This window comes from Macaca nemestrina, chromosome 8 (assembly GCF_043159975.1).
Source record: "Macaca nemestrina isolate mMacNem1 chromosome 8, mMacNem.hap1, whole genome shotgun sequence".
Lineage (NCBI taxonomy): Eukaryota > Metazoa > Chordata > Mammalia > Primates > Cercopithecidae > Macaca > Macaca nemestrina.
This window is the reverse complement of record NC_092132.1, coordinates 66,263,813-66,278,126: the sequence shown is the minus strand read 5'-3', so window position 1 is coordinate 66,278,126 and position 14,314 is coordinate 66,263,813. Positions and strand designations below refer to the sequence as shown.

The 14,314-nt window shown below is 35.5% G+C and overlaps 1 long non-coding RNA gene across 2 annotated transcripts in view; it reads right to left on the bottom strand.

The window, feature by feature from the left end:
* The window catches only part of LOC105483545 (uncharacterized), a 164,883-nt gene extending 162,376 nt beyond the window's left edge, over positions 1-2,507 (bottom strand). For both annotated transcript variants that reach the window (XR_011606939.1, XR_011606940.1), the window contains exons 1-2: positions 2,387-2,507; positions 309-498 (exon numbers count right to left, since the gene is read on the bottom strand). This is a non-coding gene — a long non-coding RNA (uncharacterized lncRNA). The remainder of the gene's footprint in view (positions 1-308; positions 499-2,386) is intronic.
* Between the last annotated feature and the right edge of the window lie 11,807 nt (positions 2,508-14,314).

The following is a 14,314-nucleotide window of genomic DNA, read 5'->3' as shown; positions in this document are numbered from 1 at the left end:
AGATGAGGGAAGGGACAGAAGGATCTCCATCGAGTTCAATTTTTAGAGAAAAAGTCATTTCTCCCCTGTTAGTCTCCTCTCCCAGCAGAGATCGATGAAGGAAATCAAGAATTGCACTTTGTATTTTCCAACTGCCCACACTGCCCTCACACAAAAGCTGATAATGTGCCATAAATTTTATTGACAGGAGTGATATTATATATTCCATCTAATTGTCAGAACATATGCTGGATGATGCATCCTCAATATTTTTGATTCAGAAATCGTGGACATTGTACTTACTCATTGGCAAAAAAAATTACACTCACCAAGTAATAAATCTTGTCTGTCAGTAGAGCCCACAGGCCAATGCATTTCAGGATGTGATGAAATCCCTGTTGTATTGACGCCTAAGTGCAGGATTCCTGAGAGTAGTGACAGGCAAGCTGAAATCACTTGAGCTCGTAGAAGTCAGAGGAATGATTAAAAGCTTGGTACCGAAGCTGAAGTAAAATGTAGCTAATGGAGAAAAAAATGCTTGCTTTCAAATACAGTTATTGAGAGAGGCTAAATTAAAATGTCAGATGCAATAGCAGAGATAACCTTCTCCTTGGTTAAAATAAAATAACGCATAGATACCACCCTAGTTATCCGCTAAGATATTCTGTTTTTTATTGATCTTTGTATTGATTTGCTAGAACAGACCTTGAAGGCAGGCCAATCCTACTTTAAATGTATCTTCAATTCTATGAGAAGGAAGAGCTGTTCTTATATTATCAGGTTTATTATTGTGTAAGTAAACATTTGTAAACATGCTCATGGTGAATATTAAAGCTCACAATCGGAAAAAACATGAGTTACACAGGTTGGAGAAAGTGAATTTGGGCAATTAGCATATCGGTTTTTCATTTGCTTCCTGATACATTATTAATTAGAAATATTATAAGAAACTAAAACTATCATATAGTTAGTGGTTAGATGATTGGACCTTAGAGCTAAACTGTGTGTTTGAAGCCCAATTCCATTACTATGGTATCCTGGGCAGGTCATGAAACTACTCTGAGCCTCAGTTTTCCCAGTTTTAAGATAAGAGAGAAGATCACAGCACTTACTTCATGGGGTTATGTATGGTAAGGGCGAAATACGCTAATACATGTCAAGTTCTTGGACTATTGCCTGGCACAGAACAGGTACTGAATAAATGTGAGTTCTTCCTGTGTTCTCTGATTATATCTATATCTGTTCATCAGTATACATAGTTATTTCCCTCTCATTATAAATGTTTATCATGTATCTTACATGCATATGATAAACATATACACATACGCAAACCCTATATTATAAAAATCCTATATTATTTTGGAGACAGGTTAAAACTCTTGTATTACTCTCCTCAGAGGAACAGGAACCAGAGACAAAATACAAACCTTGTAGGGATGGAAAAGTCTAACTTGTTCAGTCTATTGAAGCATTCCCCCATTATCCACCTTTTAAAGAAGCCTGAACATTCATGAATGTACTGACCTTCCTGTGGTTTTATTATGCATTTCTGACAGTCACTGGTTGATTAAAGAGTACAGTCTCTGGAACCAGTGACCAGGTCCAAAAATCACCTTGGTGATTAGGCTTCAACAAATAAATTTTGAGAGACACAAACATTCAGATGACAGCACCTACCTGCGCTTCAGTTTTCACATCTATAAAATTAAATTAATGACTTAAATAATTAACTAAGTTAATTATTGATTTAGATTTTAATACCTGCCTCTTCAAATCCACATTTAAAGCAGTCACACATCCTAAGCTCCTATATGATTCCTGATGGTTAATTTTTTCTGACCCGAATAGCGGAGCTGACTCAATTCTTTTTCTCATAAAAGTGAGGTTATCCACAGCTTTAGCAAAGAGTCATTTAAGAATTCCTACCTTATAGCATTGTTGTGAGAATTCAGCGAGTTAACTTATAAACATAGACATTGCTCGGTGCATAACAAAAACCAATTAAGTCATAATTTTAAATACATGCTTATTAACATCACAATATGCAGTTCTCTCTTTCTCTCTAATTTGAACATTGGATGACTGATAATACCACATGTCAGTAAATCTGTGATACTAACAATCTCTCATCATATACAGCCTCCCATATCTTTAAAAATAGGGTGACATTTAAGCAATTTCCAAATTTCATTGTATACTAAGAAAAAAATCATAAGTTTCCAACCAGTCCAAAGTAGCCCTTAATTCCATTTACACAGCTAATGGCTTTTAAATAAGCCATTACATGCCATTTGCTGGTATTGTCCTCTGTCAGCAGTGAAGCCATACCTATGTGCTTCAGTGACAAATTGAAATCCTCTTATCAGAATCATACAATTTACAGATAGCAGAGGTAAACAAGAATTACCAGTGGTGAAAATAGAATCTGTGCTAACATTAATGGAGCCCAAATAGTCAATTCTGTAGACTTTTTTCACTTTCTCCCTTCCAGCCCTCTCCCCAATATGCTAATGTGAGGTTTTTCCTAGTCAAAGAGAAGTACAAATGATTAACATTTTGCTCTAGCTTTCAGTTGCCATGGATATTTTTTTTCTTTGTGATACAACAAAGCATGGGAAATATATTGATTTGTCTCACTCATGAAATAGGAAGAATTTTGCTGAGACTGTGGATAACCTCACTTTTATGAGAAAAAGAATTGAGTCAGCTCCACTATTCGGGTCAGAAAAAATTAACCATCAGGAATCATATAGGAGCTTAGGATGTGTGACTGCTTTAAATGTGGATTTGAAGAGGCTGGTATTAAAATCTAAATCAATAATTAACTTAGTTCTTTAGGCTCTGTTTTATGATTAGTTTATCTTAAAAGGCATCATTAGAATCAGGAATATGTGGATGGTTGAAAATGGGAATTAAGCCAAGTAGTTATTAAATTCATAAAAAAAACTAGCAGGATACAATGAAAGAACTTTCAAATATGCTATTTTATACATTTGGAACACTGACAGAAAGTTTTATTGTTAGCTTGTCAGAAAAGCATGTTCATTCCTAAAAAGAAATATGATTTCCTGGTATTCAAGCACTCACATGCATTTAAAATGACAGATTTTCCTAAATAAATGGAAGAAGTCTCTGTTAAGGAGCAATTCATAAAGACAATGAAATTATTTCCAACCACCTTGTAACTATTTTGTTCAGTTCTGCTTCCAATACCCTATTCTCCATCTTCTTTTGTTATAACATTATGAAGAAACAGGTGAAAATGGTGCTGGGATAAGCTACGTTCGAATGACCAGGAATACACTTAAAGTAATTTTCCACACCAGTAGAAAATTACTACTGGTAATTTTGCCAGAGCACATTTCATTAAAATTCAAATTTTATTTTAGGCATGGCAAATATTTTAACTAGAACGGAAATTTCTAGAAGCCAGAGTGCCTGCACGACTCAGGGAAATGAGGGAAAGCCAGCATTACTGGGGATGGCTTCCTTCTCTTGCTCTCATTTGATTTGGTTGCAATCTGAGGCAGGCCCTGAGAGTAGGACAATACGGCTCCTTAACAAAAAAGCCGATTGAGGAGAAGCGATGATAGTAGAGAATTGAGCCGTGGCCAACAGCTTGCAGAGCTGCTAGTTATAGTTTCAGTAGGTTCAAATCCACACTTGGTGATCTGAACCTAGTTGTTGCTGTGTTTGGAAGGCCTGCTATTTCATGGACTCAATGCTCAGTTGTCTAAAACTTACAATCAGATGTTCCCTTCTTCAGAGCCAACAAATACCAAAAGTACCACTGATTTGTCCATAGAGCGGAATAAAGAACCATGACAAACCTCAAATACAATCTTTTTGTATAATACCTTCCTTTTTTAAATTACTTGCCTGCAATTCCTCTTCATTTTTAGCATATTTTGATGACAGGAAAAAAAACATTGTAATGACCATGAAAGTACTGTGCTTTACTATTCTGCCCAAATACACCTGCTCTCCGCTACATAGAAAATCGTAAGAGTAAGGAAGAAAGACTTTCCACCCCACTCTCCACAAACACCACTATTGATGTCCCTGTAACTGACAGCTATTGTTACAGATAGAAGCAAATAAGGCAGCCCAGGATTAATAAGCAGGAAAAGATTTTTAATCCCCATATTTTCATGTCTTTCTTCTGCTCTCCTATTCTTCAATCTCCAAAGCAACTCATGTTCCATAATGCACAACAGGAAGGAAAGTTTTTGGTCTTTGCTTTCCATATGCATCAGTTCCCTCTAACACCCAAAGCCTGTTTATCTCATATGCAATTAAGCCATGCTCTCTAACCATGCCAGTCTCCTAGGGTCGCTAGTAGTATGCTTTGGAAATTCCAAATTATTTAATAATATTTGATTAAGAACTTGAAATAATGTTTCTTTCTTCCTTTACTTTTTGTCTCTACATCAAGGTTATCAAAAATATAACTCCTAAACTTTCAACAGACCTTACATAATTTCCCTTTTCTCCTCATTCCTAACTGGACCATTCTTAGCACCCCAAGCCTCTGATACTCTTGTCTTGATCTTGTCTTGGTACTCTTGATCTTCCTGTCTCAATGTTTTCCTGCATCCACTCTACCTGTTTGTGTACTAATGCCAGGAGAAAGCTTCTAGACTACCACATTCAGTATTTCACTTTTCTATTAAAATAAAAATTTATTTTCTTCTCCATCAATTGTAATCCTCTAACTTGGTTCGATAGTCCACCAAAATCTGTCCCTATCTCTGACACCAGACTCTCTCTCTCTCTCTTTCACACACACACACACACACATTTCTTACCCAGTATTCCATTGTTCCCTTACTCTGTATATTTCTTAGATTTTTTTCTTCACCTTGAACACATAGTAGTTAGTTCTATATTTATATAGCCACATCTTTTTTTCATTTTGTTTCCTCTATCCCTTTCTCTAAGCTTTCTGCTTAACCACTCTTCTGGTTCTTCTAGCTAGTCTTCAAGACTCAATTCCTCTGTGAATATTATTTAACTTCCTCAGTTCATCTTGTTCTCTCTCTTCTCTGCAGCGCATGTCAGTAGCATATAAGGTAGCATATAATTGTTTTCCAATTGTTTTGTGTGGATCTAATGTGGGTTTTTATTTTAATTGAGAAAGTCTAGATTCATTCATTTATTCATTCAGCATTTGATGCCAAGCACTTGTCAGGCATTGTGCAAGGAATGAAAACAGTAGTTCCTAAAAGAGCATAGTTGAGGTAACATATGCAAGGCATGCCATCCTCCACTGTTGCATCTGTAACAGGTACTGCTAATTGATCTTAGCACCCTTTCCCACTAAGCCTGAAGATGGCTTCAGAATCTTTCAACCAATTACTATCAATCAATTTGACAAAGAAGCAAGTTGAAATCTATTTGATATGCCTGATCAATAATTTAAATAGAAATGCATATGTGATTGTGTGTGTGTATGTATAAAATCAATCTCAATTCAATTCTTCAAAAAGTGGGATCAGATGTTACTTTTTAGTTTTATATCCAGTAAAATATTTGGAGAGTTTCAATAAAGATGTGAGAATAGTTTATCAAAATGGAAAACAAATTTTATATTAATACTCAGGTCTCACAATCAGTGTCTACAGCAAAATATGATTTATTCACACTGAGAGTATAATAAGGACCAATAGTCCCACATTGATTTATTTCTGCAACCACACTCAGAGATACAGAGCAACATAATTAGCAGCAGTATCTTCAGACACAAAGAAAATCAATTCCTATGCATGCACACATGTTGACTAGGAATCTTTTAGAAATTTTTTTTACAATGTCCTATTCAATAGACTGTATCTACTATAGAGAAACATAAGTGCACCCTTTCATAGTATATATTGACTAATACTGAAAATGCTACAGAACTTGAAACAGAACCACAACAAACATAAAATTGTATTACAGTACAATTAATGAGTAGAAAAGGTGGCTAGTTCAATTCTCAAACAGCAACCTTTTGAATGCGGTTTGTGTGCATATGTGAGTTTGTATCACAGATAAAACTAAGAAAAAGCATGAAGGAAGAAGGAGAGCAAGTTGGCAACAGGTACTGGTTGTATATTTGGAGAAAAGAATAATTGGCAACAATATTTCAGAGGCATTGTAATACACAAATTTAAGAAGGTTATGGTTTAGCATAGTTAAAACAATCAGCCGGGCACGGTGGCTCACGCCTGTAATCCCAACACTTTGGGAGGCCGAGGCGGGTGGATCACGAGGTCAGGAGATCGAGACCATCCTGACTAACATGGTGAAACCTCGTCTCTACTAAAAGTACAAAAAATTAGCCGGGCGAGGTGGCGGGCACCTGTAGTCCCAGCTACTTGGGAGGTTGAGGCAGGAGAATGGCTTGAACCCAGGAGGCGGAGCTTGCAGTGAGCCGAGATCGTGCCACTGCACTCCAGCTTGGGCAACAGAGTGAGACTCTGTCTCAAAAAAAAAAATAAAAATAAAATAAATAAATAAATAAATATAATAAAAATAAAACAATTGGTAGTTTTAAGAACTGCTACATAATAGATATATCTTTCCACATAAATATCTTGAATTTCTTAAATGACAGATGTTTCCTCTATAAAAAGATTGATAAAGACAAAGCATATGCTTGGCTAGATTTAGTTCTACAAACTGTTCTTTAGGCTTTAACAGAAAAATAATTTTCATTACTCATAACCTTTACGATTGTTCTCAATCTTCTCATAGGCCTTGGGAGACTGTGAACCTTCTACTATTAGTCAGAGTGTCATCAACCATCCAGAGTGGAGGCCACAAGTGCCAAAGTAAAACAGCCTTCTTTATACTTTATTTCAACTTGATGGGAGTATCATGGCTTCGAGACTTTTTACATAATTCTCAATTTTTATGGCTTGCACAGACATAGATGCATAATTCCGAGTAGCCGCTCTCAGTCACTGTTGTTATCTGAATATGTGATTAACTCTAATGGATGCAGAGCTTTATCCCAACTTCTAATGGATACATGTACATCCACACAGATCCAAGGGAATGCATTGTATCCAGTAGGTACTTAACATAAATCTGTGGAAAGTGAAGGTATATAGCTACTTACTTTTTATTGCTTTGCTTTAAAATCAAGACATAAAAATATAGCACCAAACTTCACCTTTAAAATAAATATTATAATGCTACTTATCTGTAGTAATTTGGTCTTGTTCTAGAACTATATAGACAGCAAATATAGCTATGTCTTTTTTGCTTACAATAACTATTAATCGCAAGTATATAAATGAGTAAATTAAATATTTTACTCATTTTTCTCTTTATTTTGGTATTTTAGCATTGCAAAGAAGTGAGGTGGAAATGGAGAAGAGCCTTAAAAGTTACAGCCACAGACAATTTTAATATCTCATTTTTTTTTCCCTTGGTACAGTAAAAACTGACCCACTTTGAAGCTTCTGGAACATCAAAATGCTATTGCAGTGTTCTCACCAAGAGGCTTCATAAAACTAAGTGATTGCAGCACTTCATAATTGAAGTACTTCATGTGAATCTATTGCTGTTGCAGTTTCAGCTCTCAGGTTCGTAGACATTTTTTTCCAAGTACCCTCTAGGATAAAAGAAAGAAGAGTCTATAAGCAAAGGGGGATGGGGGCTTACAAATTGTCAGAAAAAGTGAAAGGAAACAATAGGGTTTTTTTTCAGTCCTCTTTAACTTTTCAATATTTGGAGACTAAATAAGTGAGCAGAAATTTTTACTTCAAATGACAAAATACTTAGGAACTTAGATTAAGATAGTAAGACTGATGGAAACTTTCTGAGCTCACTTGTTAAATCCCAGATAATGAAAGCTTAAATGAAAAAATAGCCTAACTCTGAATTTTATATGAAGGAGAATACTTTTGAAATAAAATGTCCTTCAATTATCAACTATTATTATAGAAAAGTATAAAACTTAAAAGTCCAGATTACTATTTGGTTCTGTTATTATTAACTTTATAACTTGGGGCCAATCACTCCATTCGCTGACACCTTTTCTTACCCTAAAGTAAGGAAGATCATACCTTCTGAATTGAATTCATAAGATCAAGTAAAGACAAAAGGAGATAATGTGTGTGAAAACACTTTGAAAACATGAAAAGTTATTGAAGTATAAGGCTCAGTTAATATTATTATATTGGTCATCACAAGCTGAACCAAGTGGCAAATATTTGACAATGACATTAACCACAATGTCATAATCTGTCATTTTAAAGATGACACAAAAATAGAGACAAGAAAGGAAAAGAAAGCATGCATACAAATTGCAACAATATCCAATCAGTAATATTTTGAAGTCAGCCTTTTGACATATTCAAAGTAACACCAATACCTATCTCACAGTAGTCCAAAGAAGGTGAATAGTTCATATTTTCCAACAGTATATAAGAATATCATGAGTGAGATTCTCTTCTATTTGAAAAAATAATTCAGCATGGAAAATGTCAATAGAGCTTTCATTTGCAAACAATTTTACATTTTCATACAAATCACTTTTACACACATACACCCTACTGGCTTGACCTCACACACATTTCAAAAGAAGCAAGTAAAGTCAAGAAAGTCAACCATGAGATAAACAACATCTATATCAAATAGTGTGGTCCCAGTACACTGGCCTCTGAACACAGAACAGAAAGAGAGATGAAAACAATGATTAGGGTGCAAAGTGGAGAGAAGAGAACAACACTCTTACTTATCTCAAAGAATATTTCTTCATATCTTTCTGGTTGGTTGCACCAGTGGGAAGTTTTTAAAAGATTGTAGAGCCCTGCTCTCGTAACCAGGTTTATTGCATCTTTGGATTGGCTAAAATTTATCAGAAATCTTGTTGAACTGGAGCCTATAAACGCAACCTTGGACCACATAGAATCATTAGCTTCTTGCTTTGTAGACTTTTGCATCTTTACATATGCTAGTTCCCTTCCGTCCCAAGGAAGTCCACTATCATCATGACAATGGGGTTTCTTCCTCAAATCTAAGGTGTTTTATTGATATGATAATAGCTTATGTCATCTTTTGAAGGTTAATTTATATTTTCAAAATATAGCCTGAAGAAGTCAGTGAAAAAAATCTCTAAAGGTGAATCTTCAGATAATATAATCTCCTAATGGGAACATATATTTGGGTAGGGATCTTATTTTTACAAACTATAAAACTAATCAAATACAGATAAAAGTAATGTAAATGATTACATATAGATGATCTAGTTGCAACAATATGGTAAAATTAATGTCAAATATTGATGTCCAGAGACTGTTAAATACTGTTGAAGTATCTCTGGATCACAAGTATCTATATGAATATGATGAGTAGTCAAACCTAAAATATGCAGAGCTGAAGAAAAATGAAGTTATACAATGATAATTAACTTGCAGCACAAACTCAAGTATGCATGCATCCACATTTCTTTATTTTTAATAAAAAAATTAAATCTACCTTCAAGCCAGAAGAGTCAGTATCAGGCATTAATACTCTACAGTCTTTCTCACCCATATCGCCTTATTCAGAATAGAAGAATGCATCTTTTCTCACTACTCTGATGATAACTATTGAAATCTTGCTGTCCCTGCCTACAGAACTCTTGAAGTTCGGTGGCTCTCAGTGCCTGTGCAATATTTGAGACTTTGTTCTGAGGCTATGGTTCCTCTTCATGGCTGAGCGCATAGGTGCTCTAGAAAACCATCCTTTTTGGAGTCTTGATACCACTCTTTCATGTTTCCACAAAACAGGATGTGGATGAATACTCCTTGTAGAATCTTCCAAACTCCATCCTCCTACTAGTCTGTCAAAGTCTCTCTCTTCCCTTTTGCTGTTCTCAGAGGTACTCCCTCCCTCTTTCTTTTTTCTCCTCCCATCTCAGGAACCAAACATGAACTACTCGTTAGTGTCTATGAGCTTTGCTCTTGGCAAAAGTTCCTAAAACACAAAAGTATAAAAGATCTGGCAATGTGCTTGGTCATGACCATGAAGAAATATTACAGGAAGTACAACCACAAATTAAAACTTCAATACCTTAGTCTTCACCAACATATTAAGTGCTGCTTCCCCCTCCCACCCCACCCCACAGAACTGAAGTTTCATCAACTCTGGATGGTTTACTTTTTTCTCTTTATAACTAAAAACTGCACCTCTAGCCTTTGTTAGTGATTTGAAATAAATGCTATTTTTCTTAACTAGAATAGCACCTTTAGGGCCATGCAAGAGAGGGCCCTGCTAAATATCACCTGTTTTAGAGGACCCTAAATATTACAAACATACAAAATTAAATTCTTACTGAATACCTACTTATTTTACTAGGACCTGGTGCTCAGGACTGGTACAACTATGACCCAGGGCCCTAAAAGTGCTGCTGCCTTGACTAACACTGTTCAGGCCCAGAGAAATGCTTCTCTGTATCCTCCCTTATGTTCTAGAACAAAATTTGCCTCTATCTGAATGCTGTGAGGATTGTGGATTATCTTGCTACTCACGTTGGGAATAAACAGAGCAAAATTTTAAATTAAAAACAGCAAAAATTTGAATTAGAAGGCTTTCAACTAGAGAAAAAACCTTGCCAAATTCTTCCTCTTACAGGGCATGAATGTAATAGGATATTTCATAATGAAAAATCATTTCCCAGTATGCTGGCCATCCATTTTTTTTCCTTTTCTTTGTATTCCAAGTCACAATTCCACAGATACCTATGAATTAATTGAATCTTTACAGTAGTTATGCAAGGTAGCCTAGAAACATTTTCAATATTAATGCATACTACTCTTAAGTGTATGTGTGTGTGTGTGTGTATGTACATAGATATATATATGTATGTGCATATATAGATATGTATGTCAGTATACACAACATGCAGGAAGCTTGACACCAATTTTTCACATTGGCAACGATAGTACATACTGAAAACTAGATTGTGAGAAGTCTCATCATAATACAAAATTCAATAAGAATAAAATTTTCAAAAAATATTAATGTATTTAAATAACATTAAAATTGATATTTATTAATTATAAGTTGTATTTTACTTTTGAATTTCCTCAAAAAATTTGAATATTTGAGACCAAATAAATTTTTAACAGGCATGAAAATTATTATACTATATATTTTTGTATATTAAAGTTTATACACTGAACAAAATTAGATCTTATTTTTTATCCTTCACATCACTGTTAAAAAAATAAAAGTATGTAAGAGTATGTATTATAAAACCATAATCAGGCAAGAAAAAATAGTATTATAAAATAAATACATAGTAATTTATAAATTATAAGTGTCTGTTTACTACTCATTTAAACATTGAACTTCTGTTAACAGAATACCTAGTTATGCACAATAAAAATTGAATTCAATCAGAATTTATATTTTGCTCCTTTTTATCCTATGAAACCACAGCTTTACATATTTTTTCATTTTTTTATTATGAAGGTATATTGTTCAATGAGTAGATAGAAGATGTTTTATTTAACAGTGGAATAGTTTTACACATAGCTTTTAAATACATATTTAGACATCGTATGTGAGCCTCTCTTTGGACTCTGGCCCTGACCCCTCATTATTGAAAGCAGGCCTGTAAACTGAAATAGTAAGATGATGCAAACAGATCCATTTTCCCTGATCCTGACCTTTAGAAATAGCCAACAGGCCTAGACATGATTGATTTCCTGGTCCCTAAAGGTGAACTGTTGACATTACAGGTAAATTTCCAGGACTCCTTCTGTTCCTCTCCTGCTTCTTTTAAATTCCTCTTCTATTCTGTTGTTAACTCTTGGTTCTCACCTCCGGCTTGGCTTGTGAATTAGCTGTTAGTGTATCCTCCATTGTGTTTTGTATTTAGATTTTGATCTCGGATTAAGGTTGAGTCACCATACAATTGCCAGTTTCCCTGATGGCTTGAGTAGTGAGGCTCAGTCTGGGCCCACTTAGAAGCCTGTCCTTGTCTTTGGAGACTCAGCTGGAACCTGGCAGAATTAGCCCAGATTGCATTGTAGGTGGGAAGTCAGACAATTAACACCGATTCATTATTACCATGGAAACAAGATAAAGAAATCATTTTAATATAGGAAGGAAGAAGTTTTTCTTTGTATATCAAAAACCCACATATGCAAAATACTACCAAAAATTCTCCATATGTCATCTACACTTACAAATGTGTCAAGTCGTCTCTGTGGAATTTCATTTCTTTACTTAAATTAAAGGATGTTTCTATCTCTGAAATAGACATGCTAAATATTATCTGTCACATGTATTTCTGTACCTTGTCTTATTAAATTTTAATGTTTGATTGCTCAGTGAAATAACATTGAATAAATCAATGCTAATAAGTATCAGCATCTAAAATTCCATGTCTTGCATATATACCTGTCACCTCAGCATTACTTTTCTGTACTTTAGAGCAATAACACGTAATTCAATTACCAAAATACACATGAGAAAAACAAGATAGGAAGTAAATACCACACTTTCTGTGGACACTTGTTATTTTAGCTATTAAGAATTCAATCCCCTCACTATTAGCCGCCCAAATACCTTTTGTGTGCAGTCTTGGTCAGAGATTGCATCTTTTCTGTTCTGACAGAAGCTGCAGGCTACAAACTCACTAAGCCTTTTCCCATTATTTAACCACAAGTGACCCAAGCTCATCTAATGCACTGCTATTGGATAGAACTTTGGTCTTGAGCTAGAGATGCAGAAGCATGAGGAATAATTGGAGGCGAAACCTAATATCCAGCAGTTGTGCACCAGCACGGCCCTACTAGTTTTTAGTTACAGACCATTCAGAGTATTCGGTGCTTGTATTATACAAAGAGACACATATTTTGAAAATTACCTACTCCTAGTTAGAGGGAATTCACTAGAGGAACAGTGAGAAGTGATGGCAAACTACTCCAGGTGCTTAGTGTATTTTTCCTGCTTCCGTGGATTTGTCTATTCTCTAAACCTTGTCATCTGGGTTTCCACTTATCCTGTGGACACTCAATGCTATTTTGTCTAAAAGGAACAGGACTGGTCTCTTTTGCTTGCGAGAATATCTCTGTTCTATCCTACAATACAAAGTTCTGAAAAATAGTATTTTTAGAGAAGCTTATAATGAAGAATTTAAGTTGATTAATATTCACAAATAATAAGAATAACCACAAAGTTTAACAATTGTAACAACCGTCCCAAGAAATTATCCTAATAAGTAACAATGAAATGCCTTCATTTGGTGATTTTCAGAGTGCTTTCCCATCTATTACCTTACTTGACAATAGCAACAAGCAAGAGAGACCAGAAGGACAGAATATGTTATCCCAATTTTATACACTGATATGGTTTGGCTCTGTATCTCCAGCTAAATCTCACCTTGAATTGCAATAACCCCCACGTGTCCAGGGCTGGACAAGTTGGAGATAATTGAAAACTGGGGGCGGTTTCCTTCATGCTGTTCTCATGATAGTGAGTTCCCACGATACCTGATGGTTTCATAAGGGTCCTCTTTGCTCAGCATTCATTTTCTCTACTGCCACCCCGTGAAGAGGTGTCTTCCGCCATGATTGCAATTTTCCTGAGCTCTCCCCAGCCATGCTGAACTGTGAGTCAATGAAATCTCTTTATAAATTACCCAGTCTCACGTATTTTTTCATAACAGCATGAGAATGGACTAATACATACACATACATGATTAGATTGAGAATCAGACATTAATAAGCTTACTTTGCCACAGCAATAGTCAGGTATAGGCCTGAGCCTAGAATCCAGCCTCCAGACTGTTGGCCCAGAAATCTCGTAAAGGAAATACAGTAAGTTCAATTTTTCACATGCAACCTATAAAGGCACAAGCCATATTATCAGTTTTACTGCAGTTACATGTGGAAGGAAGGTAAACAGGCATCCTAGATCCGAGAATAATTTTGTAATTGCTTCACCTGCTTAATATCTGGTTCACATGGATGGATAAGCTCTCCAGCAGCTACCCTGTAGTAGTGTTCTTATTACCCAGTCAGAGTCACTGGATCATTTGTTAGAGAATTTAAAACATTTATTATATCTCTTTAGAGTATATGCAGAAACTTGTATTCAAATGAAACTTTAGACAGATACCCAGCATGTAAACAGAGAAGCCCTGATGCTCTGGCTGAAACAAGGCGAGTAAGACAAGAGCCCTCTGATCCCCACACTCGTGGCCCCCTATCACTCAGGACCGGGACTCCTTCAGAAAGCGATTGATCTAGCCCTATTCTCATTTTACAAGTGGAAGTATGCAGGCCTGGGTAAATGATGTTGTTTTTGGAGTCAAGCCCCATATAAGAATTTCATAAAAGACCTGCAG